General features: G+C 38.5%; 1 protein-coding gene across 1 annotated transcript in view; it reads left to right on the top strand.

Moving 5' to 3' along the window:
• Positions 1-1,868: 1,868 nt before the first annotated feature.
• The window catches only part of LOC122549279 (probable G-protein coupled receptor 141), a 19,607-nt gene continuing 15,861 nt past the window's right edge, over positions 1,869-5,614 (top strand). Inside the window, exon 1 of the mRNA XM_043688796.1 lies at positions 1,869-1,915. The gene's annotated coding sequence lies outside the window, so the exon portion shown is untranslated. The remainder of the gene's footprint in view (positions 1,916-5,614) is intronic.

Raw genomic sequence — 5,614 nt, 5'->3', positions numbered from 1 at the left:
AAAGACAAAAATTGAATTTGTCCTTTTTATTGTATATAGGATATTTTCCACATTGCCACACTTGTATCTGTGCTGGAGCCTTTTGGGAAAGGTTTAGATGGTCGTGGAGCACAAGTGCTCAGTACTACTGCTGGAATGTTTCAGAGCATATCGCTTTTGTAATATCCAGTGCTTCTAATCATTTATTGATAGCATGTGGAGTGAGTTGAACTTGTTTAAGGCTGATAGCTGTGCTGCTGTGGACCTCTCAAGGAGACTGAGATAGATCATCTGTTTGGAATTTCTGGTTGAAGATGGATACAAATAATTCAGCCTTGTTTTCTGCACAGATGTGCTAGGCTTTACCACTATTAACAATAAGAATATTTGTGGATCCCTACCTTCTGGTGCTCAGCTGATGACTGGATGGCATAGAAGTACAGAATGTCAAGGTAAGTAGGACTTCTAGAAACGCCTATCCAACTATGTACCACTATACTGCTATTCTCCTGTGCCTGTGGGACAGCCCATAACCAGTGATAATGGTATTTAGGAATGGTAAGGTATGACTTGTTGTCAGGCTATTGCTTGACTTATCTGTGGAACAGCTCTCCCAATTTTGGCCCAAGCTACCAGATGTTGGAAGGGAGGTGTTTTTGGAGTTGACAAGAGTGTGTTTGCCATTGCCATTTCCGTTGCCTTTTTCAATGCTGCGTGGTCTATCTGGTTTTATTCCTTTGTTTGTAGTTGAGAGTCAATCACATTGCTGTGGGTCAGAGGTCACAGGCCAGATGAGGCCAGATAAGAATTGCTGATTTCCTTTCCTAAAAGGTCATTAATAAACCAAACTGGTTTTAACAACAATTGATAGATATTCACTATCAGGCTGGTTTTTAATTCATAATGTTGATTTATTGATTTCAGGTATCTTCATTTCTCATGGTGAGATTCAAACTTGTTTCCCCAGAACATTAGAATAGCATTCAGGACTACTAGTCCAGTGAAATTATCATCTCCTTTTCATCATCCACCTTAGGATCTGTTGCAGAAATCTTTGCTGTGATGAACTTCCTATTTCTATAGCCACTTGTTCTTTTGACTTCCTGAAAGATACAATCTTTACATTTTAACCATCAATTTCTGAAAAATTGGCTATGAAAGAGCTAACACCATTGTTATGAACTATTCAGAAAAGATCTTCTAGTCTGGGCTGTAACTTTACAGAAACTGGATGCCTGAAATGGATATCTGCAGTCAACACCTCAAGGTAGAGGTCACATGCCTGACAAGCCAGGAGGCACATGCTACAGTATTGTATTTTCTGCCAAAAAACCCTCTCACAGCTCAGTTATCCCAACTGTACTAATGTTATTGTTGTTTCACTTCTTTGGTTACATTCTCTCCTCAAAATATTCTTTCTATCTAACTTCTATCATTTTGAACAGCCAACTAATTCTCTTTTCTGATTCTGTCTGACCTCTATTTTCTCAGCATTTTATATTTAATTCTCAGTTTCCATCTGTCATTTTTTTTCTCTGCCCTATTACAAATGTGTTGACCAGAAAATATAACCCAATGGTATAAAATCTTAAAGTATGCTGACAGTCAAGATTCAACCTTAAGGTCACTGAAGCAGTCTGCATTGTAGAGATTTCTCAGAAAACTTTACATGTGGGTACAACTGCATATTTTAGTGTTAAAATTTGTGGTTAACCCAGCAGTGTCTACAATGGTCTATTTCTAGTTTAACATCTATGTGTAACCTGTAGTCAGATGCAATATTGCTGCAAGCACCTATAAGAACTGTTTGATTTACAATGGATTGTTTGCTCCGCCTCTTCCTGAGTGTTTGTCAGTTGCTTCCGTGTTTTAGCATTGACATCTTTTTCTGCAAATTTCAGCATTTACGACCAAGCTCGTCATGCACAGAATTTTGGTAGGAAGAGTTATCTAAAATTCTATTACTGCATTTTGAGAAATATTTTGAGATTGAATATTGTCCAGGATATTAATTATTTTAAGTACCTTGTGATTTCATTGCCGATAAATAAGATTCTTACATGAATAACTAGAGTGTAATGTTCTGTGTGTGTTACTGTGGTTTTGATCAATGCTATATATAATTCATAACTCACATGGTATTGTGGAATTACATATGCTTTTACTTCTGCTTTCTGAAAGCAATAATGTAGCTGTTTCTAATACTCTGATATTCCAGTCGCCATTCTTATGACTTAGAGTGGGAATGTTGTTTTGCTATTCAACTTATCATGTCTCATCCCATCCTTCTCTGCTATCCATATGAAAATTTCATAGGGAATATCCCTGCACAGGGATCAAGAATTGCCTCTTGTTCAATATCCTACAGGGTTTCACAAATTGAGCTAATTAAAACTAAAGCCTAACACTCTTTTACATTAATCAGTTGGGAACAAGAAGTTAGGGACTCTTGTGGCACAATGGTGGGTTCACTGCCTCTGGGCTAGGAGGCCTGAGTTCAACTCCCAGCTACTTCAGAGATGTATCCTAACATCTCTGAACTGGTTGCTTAAGATATTTAAGATTGAAAAGGGTAACCACATAGTCCCTGGAGCCTGTTTCACCATTAAACTATATCATGAATGACCCATAACTTTACACACTTAAGTTGCATATTTAAATACTGCTGAAAAGTGAGACATGTTGCCAAATCTATTTGTCTGATATTTTTGTGGCAAGTACAATAATGCCAAAATTCAAACAATTACAACAATATACACAATAGAAGAGGATTCAGAATAGTTGGCAAATAGAGTTTTATTTGTGAATGCATTGTCATGGAGAAAGGTACCGGGAACTATCTCTTCCTCAGGTTCCTGTGCAAATCAAAAAATGTGCAAGGTTTCAGCATATGCCTTTTGCTTGCAGAGAACTGGTCCCTCCATTTTGAACTTGACTGATTCATCTTAAAACTAATTGCTTAATAGAAGTGACGAACATTGTGGTCTATCATTCACATTAACAATTTGTACTTTGGAATAAATAAACATAATTTTTAATTTGGCAGATTATACTAAATTTAGGAGAGATAATCAATGCTGAGGAGGGCAGCAAAAAAAATTATGAACTCTCGGATTACCTGATCTTGTAGGTGCTCTTGTTACATTTCTGGTCAATGGTCATACTGATGGTCATATTGTTAAATGTCATTAAAAGAAGATGGTTAGATTTCATCTTACTGCAGATAGTGTGCTGGCATGAGAACTTGACAAAAAGCTTGTCTTGAGATATTTTCTTAAACCCCAAGTGAAACTAGAAATTTTTGGAAAGTGGAGGGCTCTGTGGTGAATTGACTTCTAAGAACTTAGATTTTGGATCCACAATTTCCTTTCATCAACACAAAAACTAAAACTGTACACAATACACAAAATGTGGCATTAACAACACCCTGTACAATTGTAACAAGGCTTCTATATTTTTAAACTCCAGCCCTCTAACAATAAAGGCCAAAATTCTACTTGCCTTCTTAATTACCTGCTGCACCATCATGCTAACATTTTGCATGTCATGCACAAGAACATCCACATCTACGTTTTGGAGTCTTTATTTAAATAATAGTTGACATTTCCAGGAAAGGTTTTAAAAAGTAAAACTATGACCTGACATTGGAATGATTAGGGGATACCTTTCTTTGCCAGTCAATGATTGCTGTAAGGCTCATAAGAATGGTTGTGCCTGACATTAAAGCGGTGTGAATGTTACTCACTATGTTGTCTTGAATTGGATTCGCCCACCAGTGGAAATAGGTTTCCTTGTTGTACCCCATCAAACTCTTTATTTCTTTGAAAAACTTCAATAATATTTCCCTTGATTTTCCTTAGTTAAAAGAATAAATGCCGAGACTGAGCAATCTACTTGCTCAATTTACCTTTTTTAAGATTTTCTTCGGATGCACTTTTTCCAGGAGTATAATACTCTTCCTGAGTATTTAATGCAGCACTTTGGATGTGATATTACCGGAGTCCTATACACTGTTGTCTAACTTCCACTTTTGTGTATTTCAGCTCCTTGAAATAAACATTAAAATTCCATTAACCATATAAATATTTTTGGTACCTGTCCAGTAGTTTTGTGATTTCCGTATATGCTTTAAATCTCTTTGCTCATCCATGGTTTCTTGGTGCAGTTTCTGGTTTCTAACCATTTTTAATCATTCACAGATACAAAGGTCAATGATTAGGCTAGCACTTGTTACCGATCCCTAATTGCCTTGAACAAACAACAAAGAACATTACAGCACAAGAATAGGCCCTTCGGCCCTCCAAGCCTGCGCTGATCCATAGCCTCTATCTAAATCTGCTACTTATTTTCTAAGGATCTGTATCCCTTTGCTCCCTGCCCATTCATGCATCCGTCTAGACACATCTTAAATCACACTATTGTTCCCGCCCCTGCCACCTCCACTGGCAACGCATTCCAGGCACCCACCACTCTCTGCAAAACTTTCCCCTCTCACTTTGAACTCGTGACCACTGGTAATTGAATCCTCCATTCTGGGAAAAAGTTTCTTGCTATCCACCCTGTCTACACCTCCTCTGATTTTGTAGGCCTCAATCAGGTCCCCTCTCAACCTCCCCCTTTTCAATGAAAATAATCCTAATCTATTCAACCTCTCCTCATTGCTAGCACCCTCCATACCAGGCAACATACTGGTGAACCTCCTCTGCACCCTCTCCAAAGCATCCACATCCTTTTGGTAATGTGGCGACCAGAACCGAATGCAGTATTCCAAATGTAGCATTACCTGCCAAGTCTTGTACTCAATGAGGAGAAGGTGTTGGTGATCTGCCTTGTTGAACCGCTGCATATATGACGAGATACATCCACAGTGCTATAGGAGAGAGAGTTTGAAGATTTTGACCTAGCAACAATGAAGTAACAGTCAGAAAGTTGAGTCTTGAAGGGGAACATGCAGGTAGCCGTATTCTCAGTATCTGTGGCTCTTTTCCTTCTAGATGGGAGAGGTTACAGGTTTGAAAAGTACTGTTTAAGGAGTATTTAGAAAAAGCACTGATCTATCATTCATAGGCACAAACTGCATGACCTCATACCTATTAATACTGAAGTCCAACTGCCACAGTATTGTCAATTCCATGTATCAAAGTTGCTTTACAACACTCTGTGCTCACTTTGCCATTTCATTTAAATTACTGCACTCAGCAAGTTTAGAGAAAAAAATACCCTGTAGTCATTTATCCAAATCAGAGAGCTCTGTGGGAAGCTAGAGAAGTGATTGCTGGGTCTCTTGCTGAGATATTTGTATCATTGATAGTCACAGGTGAGGTGCCAGAAGACTAGAGGTTGGCAAAAGTGGTGCCACTGTTTAAGAAGGGCGGTAAAGACAAGCCAGGGAACTATAGACCGGTGAGCCTGACCTCAGTGGTGGGCAAGTTGTTGGAGGGAATCCTGAGGGACAGGATATACATGTATTTGGAAAGGCAAGGACTGATTAGGGATAGTCAACATGGCTTTGTGCATGGGAAATCATGTCTCACAAACTTGGTTGAGTTTTTTGAGAAGTAACAAAGAAGATTGAGGGCAGAGCAGTATATGGACTTCTGTAAGGCGTTTGATAAGGTTTCCCATGGGAGACTGA

The sequence above is a fragment of the Chiloscyllium plagiosum genome, chromosome 4, assembly GCF_004010195.1.
Source record: "Chiloscyllium plagiosum isolate BGI_BamShark_2017 chromosome 4, ASM401019v2, whole genome shotgun sequence".
NCBI lineage: Eukaryota > Metazoa > Chordata > Chondrichthyes > Orectolobiformes > Hemiscylliidae > Chiloscyllium > Chiloscyllium plagiosum.
This window is presented reverse-complemented; position numbering and strand designations above follow the sequence as displayed.